The sequence below is a fragment of the Chanodichthys erythropterus genome, chromosome 4 (assembly GCF_024489055.1).
Source record: "Chanodichthys erythropterus isolate Z2021 chromosome 4, ASM2448905v1, whole genome shotgun sequence".
Classification (NCBI taxonomy): Eukaryota; Metazoa; Chordata; class Actinopteri; order Cypriniformes; family Xenocyprididae; genus Chanodichthys; species Chanodichthys erythropterus.
This window is the reverse complement of record NC_090224.1, coordinates 20,080,706-20,094,152: the sequence shown is the minus strand read 5'-3', so window position 1 is coordinate 20,094,152 and position 13,447 is coordinate 20,080,706.

Here is a 13,447-nt window from a genome sequence, read left to right as displayed (position 1 = left end):
CCCACCCATCCATCCATCCATCCATCCATCCATCCATCCATCCATCTGTTGTTCCATCCATACATCCATCTGTTGTTCCATCCATCCATCCATCTGTTGTTCCATCCATCCATCCAGCCATCTGTTGTTCCATCCATCCATCCATCCATCTGTTGTTCCATCCATCCATCCAGCCATCCATCCAGCCATCTGTTGTTCCATCATCCATCCATCCATCCATACATCCATACATCCATACATTGTTCCACCCATCCATCCATCTGTTGTTCCATCATCCATCCATCTGTTGTTCCATCCATCCAGCCATCTGTTGTTCCATCATCCATCCATCCATCCATCCATACATCCATACATCCATACATCCATCCATACATCCATTGTTCCACCCATCCATCCATCTGTTGTTCCATCATCCATCCATCTGTTGTTCCATCCATCCATCCATCTGTTGTTCCATCCATCCATCCATCTGTTGTTCCATCCATCCATCCATCTGTTGTTCCATCCATCCATCCATCTGTTGTTCCATCCATCCATCCATCCATCCATCTGTTGTTCCATCCATCCATCCATCCATCCATCCATTGTTCCACCCATCAATCCATCCATCCATCTGTTGTTCCATCCATCCATCCATCCATCCATTGTTCCACCCATCCATCCATCCATCCATCCATCCATCCATCCATTGTTCCATCCATCCATCCATTGTTCCACCCATCCATCCATCTGTTGTTCCATCCATCCATCCATCTGTTGTTCCATCCATCCATCCATCTGTTGTTCCATCCATCCATCCATCCATCCATTGTTCCACCCATCCATCCATCCATCCATCCATCTGTTGTTCCATCCATCCATCCATCCATCCATCTGTTGTTCCATCATCCATCCATCTGTTGTTCCATCATCCATCCATCTGTTGTTCCATCCATCCATCCATCCATCCATCCATCCATCCATCTGTTGTTCCATCCATCCATCCATCCATCCATCCATCCATCTGTTGTTCCATCCATCCATCCATCCATCCAATTTGTGTGCTGAAGACAAATGAAGGTGTTACAGGTTTGGGACGACATGAGGGTGAGTACTTAATGACAAAAATTTAATTTTTGGGTGAACTAACCCTTTAAACCCAAGAATATAAATTAGAAATATGGATGGATGTGCTTGTGCACAATTATAGTACGTCTGAGCTACAATAACAAGTTAAGCGTTTAAGAATGTAAATGTATTATTCTCATAGAGTCTGAAGGCTAGGTAAATATTAGGCTAGACAAAGTAAACATAAAATATCAAATTGATTTTTGTACTTCAGTGTGATTTTGTAATGTCTGGCATGAGCGAGTTGATTCGTGCCAGATCAACTGAAGGTCCGCTGCAACATAGTAGCAGAATATTGATGACAAAATGGGAGGTTAATGGTTGTTAGGGCAGTTGAAAGACTGAATACATGAATAAATGAACAGCTGATGGACTGTGACTGACAGACAGGGAGCGAACAAGCAGTTACGAAGTGATTGCTGGACATGAAGACTTTGACGTGTTGTTCAGATGTTTGTACAAATTTGATATACGGACAATAGAGACTAGTCCCTGTGGAACAGACACTGAGAATTTTATTTCTGCCTTGATTAGTTTAATAGTATGTGCTGAAATGTGGCTTATAATCAGCGCTGTCGATGGTGAAACCCAAATGATTATGTTATTGTGTCAGACAAAAGTATTAAATGAATCAAAATGGCTTTAGAAGTAAATATATTCTTTATGCCCTTCATGCATTTCATTGAACAAGCCTGTGTCTTTGGGGCCGCTCACACAGAAATGCTGCATTTTTCAGCATCCTGCACTTTTTAAGATGCTGTTCAGCTGTTAAAAATGTTTCTCAAGACCCCTGTTCTGTTTTTGTGCTCCATCTATCTGTTTTGTGTATTGCACCATTTTGTGGATTATTTTTCATGCAGAACCTCAGACAAACACGTCATGTTTCATGCAGACTCGACAAATGGTGCATGAAGGCCAAAAACAGGAGACTGAAGACACTTTACTGATTCCTGGTAATGCACTTAAATGACCTCATCAGTCAGGTAAAACAAACTGATGTCTTCTTTATACTTTTGGCAAAACAAAAGAAACAGACCATCTATGAACGTTAGATGAAGACTATTCATTGTTCTTGGAAGTAAACATCGTCTTGGACTCTCAAAGCATCCACATGAGATGTTGAAAGTATTCAGGCGTTAATGGAGAAGGGTATAATTTGCGGTTTGGGGTCAGTAAGTTTTTAGTACAAGTCTTATGCTCACCAAGTCTTAATTTATTTAATAAAACATACAGTAAAAAATGAATATTGTAAAATATTATTGTAATGAAAAATAAGTGTTTTCTATTTAAATATTTTTTAAAATGTAATTTATTCCTGTGATCAAAGCTGAATTTTCAGCATCATTGCTTCAGTGTCACATGATCCTTCAAAAATCATTTTAATATGCTGATTTGCTGCTCAAAAAACATTTCTGATTATTATTGATTTTGAGAACAGTTATGCTGCTTCATATTTTGTGGAAACTGATACTTTTTTTTTTCAGGATTCTTTGATGAATAGAAAGTTCAAAAGAACAGTGTTTATTTGAAATCTCCTTACTGTCACTTTTGATCAGTTTAATGTGTCTTTGCTGAGTAAGAGTATTCATTTCTTTTTAAAAAATCTGTAGTGTACATTACAAATAAGTTTTTCTTTCTGCAGATGGTGATCGCATGTTGACTGTGGCATGCATATACAGCTGAGTGTGTGTGAACAAAGCATAATGAATTAAATTATAAAGTTTTTGATTTAGGTGTTGTTGTGCTGAAATGCATGACAGTTATTTCACTTATCATTTTCACTTATTTAGTGCCTAGTTAGAGTGGATAGTAAAGATGTGCACAAAGGTGGTGCAACCTTTAGTGAATTCATGCCTTAAAACATAATGATTTTTTTTAGTTGTTTGGCAACCACATTTTTCAGTTACTAGCAACAAGAAAAATCAGACCGCACAGACATTTTGTTCAATGCACCCCACAGCTGACTTCTGTTTTCACTGACATTTTTAATTGCTCTCTTTCTCTAGCTGTTTTTCTCATTTTTTTTTTATTTTTTAGAGTGGCCCAGTGGAAATCAAAGACATCTAGTGAAAATGACTGCCATCTTGTTGCTCTAACACTAGGGATGCAGCCACAGCCACATTTCAGATTCGCTTCACTTTCCAAAACAAAGCAGCAGATCAGTGAAGGAAGTGGTTCCTTTTCATACTCTTTTTTAATGGCGTGAGGTAGTGTGGTTAAAGCTTACGACTGCAAACTGGCTTGATTTACTGAAGGACTGAGGTTTGATCAAGACTTAAGCTCAGGTTGCCCAAGGAGATGCAAGCTGTAGAATGGCATGCTTTTGCAATAAAACAGCGTCAATAAAATTAAAATTTTTGGACGTTGATGATTAATCAATTACTAAACTGATTGGTTAAGCAAGAGAATTCTCTAGAGGAGAGAAGAAAGGTAGCAAACTAACATGAATGCAGGTGAATGGCTGCAGAGGAAAGTGTGATCTGTTTCAAATTCAGCAGAAACTCAAAGACAGACCTTCAAGTTTACAAGCTGTTACAAAAGGAAATGCATTCTCCATTTAAATGCATTCACTGAGACTGACTAGAAACAGGCGTGTGAAGAGATTAATGCTTTGCAGGCAATGGTTAAGCAACAAACAGATCTGATATTAGTTCTAGAGGCAAAACCATTGTTTTTTTCATGTACTGGCCAATTTTGAGATTTTGGGTATTTTGCGTAACTTGTCGTCTTTCAGACTTGTGGAATCAATCAATCAATCCTTCAATTCATCCATCCATCCATCCATCTGTTGTTCCATCCATCTATGCATCCATCCATCTGTTGTTCCATCCATCTATGCATCCATCCATCTGTTGTTCCATCCATCCATCCATCCATCCATCCATCAATCCGTCCGTTGTTCCATCCATGCATGCATCCATCCATCCATCCATCTGTTGTTCCATCCATCCGTTGTTCCATCCATCCATCCATCCATCCGTTGTTCCATCCATCCATCCATTCATTTGTTCCATCCATCCATCCGTTGTTCCATCCATCCATCCATTCATTTGTTCCATCCATCCATCTGTTGTTCCATCCATCATCCATCTGTTGTTCCATCATCCATTCCATCTGTTGTTCCATCCATCCATCCATCCATCCATCTGTTGTTCCATCCATCCATCCATCCACGCATCCATCCATCCATCCATCTGTTGTTCCATCCATCCATCCATCCATTCATCCCATCCATCCATCCATCCATCCATCCATCCATCCATCCATCCATCCATCCATCCATCCATCCATCCATCTGTTGTTCCACCCATCCATCCATCCATCCAACCATCCATCCATCCATCCATCCATCCATCCATCCATCCATCCATCCATCCATCCATCCATCTGTTGTTCCATCCATCCATCCATCCAACCAACCATCCATGCATCCATCCATCCATCCATCCATCCATCCATCCATCCATCCATCCATCCATCCATCCATCCATCCATCCATCCATCTGTTGTTCCATCCATCCATCCATCCACCCATCCATCCATCCATCTGTTGTTCCATCCATCCATCCATCCATCCATCCATCCATTCATCCCATCCATCCATTTATCCATCCATCCATCCATCCATCCATCCATCCATCCATCCATCTGTTGTTCCATCCATCCATCCATCCATCCATCCATCCATCCATCCATCCATCCATCCATCCATCCATCTGTTGTTCCATCCATCCATCATCTGTTGTTCCATCCAACCATCCATGCGTCCATCCATTCATCCCATCCATCCATCTGTTGTTCCATCCATCCATCCATCCATCCATCCATCCATCCATCCATCCATCCATCCATCCATCCATCCATCCATCCATCCATCCATCCATCCATCCATTCATCCCATCCATCCATCCATCCATCCATCCATCCATCCATCCATCCATCTATCTGTTGTTCCATCCATCCATCCATCCATCCATCCATTGTTCTATCCATCCATCCATCCATCCATCCATCCATCTGTTATTCCATCCATTCATCCCATCCATCCATCCATCCATCCATCCATCCATCCATCCATCCATCCATCCATCCATCCATCCATCCATCCATCCATCCATCCATCCATCCATCCATCCATCCATCCATCCATCCATCCATCCATCCATCCATCCATCCATCCAACCAACCGGCTTCATCCAGTTCCAGTTTGTGTTGAGATTTCTGTTCTATTAGTTCAATTCTATTAGTTCTATTAGTTACAATTCTAGTAAGAAATGTCTACGTGGTGTAACTGTAACCTCGTCTGCAACCCATTTACTTGTGTAATATATCATATTTTCATGTTTTGAAATTCCTGAAAATCACTCAAAATGGTTAATAACTTCTCCAGTTCCAGACTGGATTCCCCAGTGCTGTCCAATGACTTCTGTACCCAAACACAAAGCAGCAGTTAAGGGTGGGAATGAAATCAGTGATGGTTTGTGGTAGAGCCGTACCCTGTAAATCATTCCATTACTGCCACTGTGCATCAGTAAAAGCACTAAACGTTTGGAAACAGCACAGGGAGCAAGAACAGGAACATCTTTCATTTACAAGCAGACTCTAATACATGCTTAAAATTCTTCTGTTTGTACCCATGATCGAGTTTTATAAACAAACACATAAAGTTTAATGCTTCCCTGGTAAATGTTAGCTTGACTGCTGTGTGAACTGATATCCCTGCTGATATAAGCTGTATTTCCATGACCCATCGTGCCAGCCGGCGGACCGGCACATGCTGGGATGCAAACAGCTGTTACACAACTCCAGTGTTGGGGGTAACGCATTACAAGTAACGTGAGTTACATAATCAGATTACTTTTTTTCAAGTAACTAAAGTGATGCATTACCTATAAATTTACAACAAAATATGAGTAAGTTATTAGATGATTTCCCATTTATTGTCCAAAACCTCTTCAGTCCCCATGTTGAGAGAAATCAGGAGTAAGTGCAGAGGCGTTGTGTGAACATGATGCTTGTAAATTTAGACTACATGTGAGCATGCATTAACTCATCTCACTCGCACAAAAACAGATTCAGTGTTCCTCAGAATGAACAAAAACATTGAAATGCAAACTCAGAATATTATGCAAACCTGCAGTAAATAAATGTCAAATAACACATAAACTCACTTTATTAAACAATGTCTTTGCTGCTGACCTTTGATGATCCAATTCAACCATACGGATAAGCAAAAAGACTTTGGATAAACATTACATTTGTGTTTCATTTTTTTGTTTGTATTGCTGAAGTGTTGAACTTTCTTCTCATGCGATCCAGAATGAATGTGCATTTCCTTCAGCCGGACTTCAGGCTTATTCATTTCACTTTTAGTGTGAAAGGGCCTTCACATTTGCCAATATAGATCTTTTATTTGTTATTAAAAAAACAAACAAACAAACAAACTTAGTCCAGATGAGAAAAAGTCACGCATTACATTCCATAAAAAGTAACCAAGTAATATGATTAGTTACCTTTTAGGGAGTAATGCAATACTGTAATGCATTACTTTTTAAAGTAGCTTTCCCCATCACTACACAAGTCCAGTGTAACCCCTCTTGTCCAAGGAGACTAAAGATCGCAGTCTCTAACGTCAGTCAAACCAGAGCTTCTAAAGGTGATGTTATAAGGGGCAACTTTTTGAGCAATGTCGTTGGGCAATGTCTCCGAATGATGATGCTTGGGAACTTTACCATTTAGAATGGGCAACAAATTTGTATCTGGATACTTTAGATTGAAACTTGTTTCCCCTTCTCAATGGGAAAGTGCCCAAGCTACATCACTCGGCAACATTGCTCAAAACGTTGCCCTGTGTATCATCACCTTAACGGCAGCTGCAGTGACGCAATGACTTTATCAATCAGCAACTGGCTCTTTTGCTTAGAAGGCAGAACCTATTTTGCCATATTGTGCATTTGCAGTTTCTTCTATTCATAACTAATAGGAGTGAAACGTCTTTCTATATAGTCTTTGTCAAGTCAAGTCAAGTCACCTTTATTTATATAGCGCTTTTTACAATGCAGATTGTGTCAAAGCAGCTTTACATTGATAATTGGTATATAATTTTTCCTTTTAAAGAATAGTGTCAATGCAGGCAGATCAAAAGCACTGTTGAATAAATGTCAAGGATACTGTTGAATATCAAATGTCGAGTCAAATTAAATTAAATTAGGGCTGCACGATTAATCATATTTTATCACGATAACGATATCTGCTTCTCTCGATTGATTTTAAATAATCGTCACGATATTGGCCCGCTCTATGAAAATGAACATAATTTGGAAGTAATATTAGGAATTTCGCTGTTTTATCTTTTGAAGTTCCTAAAGGTTTTACCAGTTTTCATAATGTTGATCAGCTAGAAATGATTTTTCTTTGCTTTACGAAATTGCCGGGCAATTTGAATCTGGTTTGTCTTATTGCAAACGAATTGTGTTGCTTTAAAATCGAATGTGAATACATATTACAAAGCGCTCACCAAAACCATGTTTTGTATTGATTTACCATCTAACGAAGTTATCTTAGTTGGTTAAATTTAAGTCTTTGTGCCACCTACAGGCCTTTTGGGTGAAGTGTAGGTTGGTAAAGAATTTGCAAAATAGCCATAGTTTCATTACTCTTTTGATAGAATAAACATGATTAATAATCGTGATTATAATTTTGAGGAAACTGTGGCACTGGCTGTCGTGTTGATGATGTCTTCACAATGGATGATCTAGTCGACTCGATCTCTGCTGATACAGGGCTGCGTTGTGGTTGTGTCAAGGCACCGGTCCTTGGTCTCATCTGGAAACGGCCCCGAATCCGGTTGACTACGGTAAACCTCGGGATAAACAGAAAGACTAATATTAGCGTAGATGCCATTCTTTTTCTGATGTAACAAGTACATCTGGTGTTATAGGAAGTGTTCTCGGTTCTGGCTGAACTAATTTATGCAGCCTTTGATGGCCTATGTCCATTACACTAGCGTGCCATTAACTGTTTGGTGATTACAATTGTATTATATGAAGCTTGTAATACTTTTTTATGGAAAAATATGAAAGAAAATAAATAAGCATTAACTAGACTGATAAATTAACTACTATATGCCAGACATATTTAACAGACTTGTCCAAATATATAGGGAATTTAAAAAATTATTAAACATTAAAATGATTAAAAACAACAAAATTACTAAAACTTTAACTAAAATTAAAAAGAAAATGGAAAATATTAAAATAAAAAGATTCAAAATATGAATAAAAACTTAATAGTATCTCAGTGATACTAAAATAACTACGGAAGAGGATTAGGGCCAAGCAATAATAAAAAAATAAAACCATCTTGAGATTAAAGTTATTAAATTTCAAGAAAAAACTCGATAAATTTCAAGAAAAAAGTCTAGATAAAATGTTGAGAATAAACTTGTTAAGTTTCAAGAAAAAAGTTGTTAAATTTTGAGAAAAAAGTTGAGATAAAATGTTGAGAATAAAGTAATTAAATTACAAGAAAAAAGTTGTTACATTTCGAGAAAAAAGTCGAGATAAACTGTTGAGAATAAACTCGTAAAATTTTGAGGAAAAAGTCGAGATAAAATGTTGAATAAAGTCATTAAATTATGAGAAAAAAGTTGTTAAATTACGAGAACAAATTCGTTAAATTATGAGAAAAATTATGTTAAATTTCGAGAAAAAAGTCGAAATAAAATGTTGAGAATAAACTTGTTAAATTAACAAATTTATTCTCGTAATTTAACTAATTTGTTCTCATAATTTAACGACTTTTATTCTCAACATTTCATCTCAACCTTTTTCTCAAAATTTAACGAGTTTTTTCTCGTAATTTAACAACTTTAATCTCGAAATGGTTTTATTTTTTTATTATTGCTTGGCCCTAATCCTCTTCCGTGAATATAACACTGGTCCAAAATACAGTGAAAAATATTCAGTGTAAGATTTACCTTCACTCAGAAATTGCAAGTAACATTGAATTAAACGGGAAATTTTGAAGTAGAAAGACTTAAATAATATATTCCAATAATCTTTGTTTTATTTACAACTTCAAAAAATCGTTTTTTACAGTGTTTTTTTTTTGTTTTGTTTTTGTTTTACTAAACTTCAGAAATTCTATTTTTTTAAGGAAATAATTAGGTCAGATTCACTTGGACATTAGCATAGAGATTTTTATGACCGGATGCAGCAATGTAATATGTCAACACCACTATTTTTCTTCCTTATCAGATTCAAAGGATCAGATTTCTTCAGATTTTGACTGTATCCAGTAAAAACACACAAACCGCTCGGAATGTTCCACACTGACATTTCAAATTTCAAAAGTTCAAAGGCTGTTATAAAAGTTCCTGGATGACCTCTGTGACCCCGTGTGTTTGCAGTGGAATAGATTGTTATTTGGAGATTATTTAGGATGCTGTGTTTGTGCACACGCTGTGTCGAGCAGCCGTGTCTCACCCTGCTCAATTGTTCACATCTGTGGAGATGAAAGGCGAAGCAGAGAATCGCATATGCCAAAGGAAGCATTTCACTGCATGCTGTGCAAAAACAACAAGACTGTATGTATGTGTGTACATCACACTCCATTATTTGAGCCACCCAGACGCAGAAAAAGAACAATTCAAGAAAGACAAGGTTACATCACAGTCACTGCTGGCCAAAAAAAAAAGTCGCTGTTTGGATTTAAATAGGCAAATGCTTAAGCGTCTATGATTGTAGAGTTTATTATATTTCTAGCATGTTATGTGTTTGAAACAGTACTTTTAACCCTGACTGATCGAGCGTGTAGCTTTTCATTTCATAAAGGGATAGTTCACTCAAAAATTATCCCATGATTTACTCCCCCTCAAGCCAGGTGTATATGACTGTCTTCTTCAGACGAACACAATCAGAGATATATTTAAAAATATCCCAAGGTTTATAACGGTTGGGAATGGGGGGCTGCATTTTTAAGCCAAAAATAATGCATCCATCCATGAAAACAATGAATCCATATGACTCCAGTGGGTTAATAAAGGCCTTCTGAAGCGAAGCGATGTGTTTTTGTAAGAAAAATATCCATATTTAAAACTTTATAAATTCAAATAACTAGCTTCCGGCGGACAACCATACACAGAATGTGCAAGTCGATTTGCATCGGAAGAATATCCTTTGACCCTTTCCAGCAAAAACCTAATTTTATTACCTGCTTTTTATGCATGCAGTGCAAATGCACAGGCGTAATTTTCAAGTAATATAAGTTTGTAAGTGAATCATAAAGCATTTTGTGTTTGTAAATAATTGTGTCTGCGTGTATTTTGAATTTTGTATAAAATATCTTCCATCTCCACAACTGTAAAGTCAAACTCGACCTGCACTGAGATGGAAACTTGGCCATAACACCCAGTGTCTAGTGTATAAAGAGAGACAGAGCACTAGACACAGAAGTTATTGATATAAACTGTGGTAATATTTATTTTGTAACTAGAGGTCTGACCGTGAAACAAGGCAAGCTGTCTGCTGTGAGATAACTATCCTGTGATTGCTTTGGAGAAACATGCGTTTGCCAGACGACACACCTAATCATTTCTTCTGCTTGAGTCAGCATCTGACGCAAGTGCAAAGTGTTTCTGTCAGAAGATAACAAAAGATCCGAGCTTTAAAAGTCCTCCAAATGCATCATGATGGCATGTTTGTGCTTCTGTTGAAATTGTGCCTCCATTTTATGTTCAGGTACTGTGTAATTATGTGCTTGACTCTTGTTTTTAAGTTAAAATAATTTAATGTCTTGCAAGCCAAATGAAACTTTTAATGACCCTACAAGTTCAATTTAACCATCAAAATGTGCGAAAAATATTTTATTTATTTTTTAATATTTTGAATATGAAGGAAGAATAAAGCATTAAACTTGGTTAAGGTATTTATCTGACAAAAATATTTGTCAAAAAAAGGCAAATGACAACTACAGGTTTTATTTTATTTTATTTAAAAAGAAAATGCATAGAAAAAGCTTACAGGAAAAGGCATACATTGACTACAACATAATCAGTTATTATTGTTTCATTGGTTCATAATTTGGCATGTTTTATTGCATTGTCACAAATAAAACAAGCTACAAGCACAACTTTGCATGATTACAAAATATTTCACAATTTACATTTTTCAAATAATATTTGAATAAATGGTGATGATTCATATTTTCATCACTTTTGGACACTTCTGTAAAGAAACCATATTTATTATTATTATTTTGATATTTTTATTATTATTAAACATTTATTTGCATTATTTTTTATTTAATTGTCATTTTTTATTTTTAGTCATTTTACAATCTGAAAACATATGCAGGACTTTTGTGGTTCTGCATGGCAAACTGTTTTTATATTTCTATACTTTTTTTTTTTTTTTTTTTTTGTCGATATTTATTTTTACAAAGCTATCTGAAAAAACATGTGGTGGATATTTTGTGGAGCCGTACAACAAAATTAAAACGTCCTTTGACAGCTGTGTTAATTGTTTTGACAACACTGGGCTTAGTTCAGTTTAACCTTTGCATGTTTGAATACTTCTGCGAGCTTTCACATAAAAATTCAAAATCTATACACACCTCAACCAAGAATAACTTCAGTCCGTGACACAGGTCTGAATCATTCAGCACAGCTGTAGATGAGCAGAAGAACATGTGGACAGATCCGTATTTGTACTTCATGATTATGAGCATGCATGCTATTATTAATAAAATATTTGTAAACAACACTTATTTAAACAGCATCGGTTTTAGATTTTGTTTTCTTGTCTTTGACCGACGTCTTTCATCTCCTGCCAAATTTCTGCACAGACATGCTCAGTTTAACCTTTGCATGCAATACATATGTCAATTTTTAGTTGTTCAAAGAAAGAACTGTACATAGATCAAACTCAGTAGGCTTTGTTTAAAATACAGGGAGACTTTGGATGTGGAGGCAGAGTAAATGGAACTATAAAACCATTTAGTCCCAATAACATCTGAAAATAACAAAAGCTGAAAGCAGCACAGTCATGCAAGCATTTATGGTGCACTTTTTAAGCTATGTTTACTGTAGTTATAAAGGACTGGACTTTATTTCTGTGCCACACTTAAAATGTAAGTTACACAAACGCCTCTATGAAACATCATGACTTGATCCAGAATAGCATATTACCAATTACAACTGCAGTTTTGTGTAATGTTTATTTCAAACATTGAAATAACAGTCCATAAACACTTAAAAAAAATGTAACCAACTTTTAGATAAAAAGTGTAAGTCTACTATAATAATGTAAAACTGCCACAGCAATGCCAGCCAAGACAAAGCAAAAAAAATCACAGCTGTAAATCTGAATATATTATATAGAGAGTAATCTCAGCCTTTATAAGCCAGGTAAGAAGCAGAATCAGTGAAGGAAAGAAGAGAACAGAAAAAAAGATGAGCGGGGGTACGTTTCCTAAAAGCATCGTTGGCCAAATATGGTTGCAAGCTCTGCTGAATTGTGTTGGTAACAAAGAACTTGTAACCATAATATGCTTTGGGATATGCACCTCAAAAACACAACAACTACAGCTGGCTTCCAACTAACAGGAGTTCAGTTCATCATTATGGTGATCAGTGTGTCCTTTCGTTGCGCTCTTGACCTGTTTTTTTGGTCAACTCTGGCTGCAGTAACAGTGAATTTACAGAAAGTGATCTGGTTCACCAAATTCATCTGAAGTCGAACCACTCATCATGAGTGTGTTGTCACATTCCAACCCAGTGATATTACAGCATGAGACAGCTACGAGAGATTTTTAAACATGCTGTACACAAAAAAAGTTTTAAACTACTGAATGATTCAGACACACACAAACATCAACAATCAGCATATGAATCTCAGCAATGGTGACAATCAACATAAATCTTAATGCCGCAATGCATGCTGGGTGCCAGCGTAGTAAAATCTCCCAGCATACATTGCGGCATGAATAAATAAATCATACAGCTGAAATTTTCTTTATTACTATTTGCTTTTATTTTTGCTGTTGTTTTTGTTGTGGCTTTTTAGTAGCTTGTTATGTGATGTTCAGAGTTGTTTATCTGATCAGTTTGTTGATTGTCACCATTGTTCCGGTTTGTATGACGAGTGTTGATGTCTAAATGTGTCTAAGTTTATCAAAACATCATCCCTGCACCACTCTATATGAAATAAGCTAATTGGGTGAAAATAAGCTAATTCTGCGGTGAAAAACTGTTGATTGGTTTAGAAAGTTTCCGTACTATATACGGTGAATAACTGTAATAGATCTAATGGTACATTTAATGTATTTTTACGGTAAGATA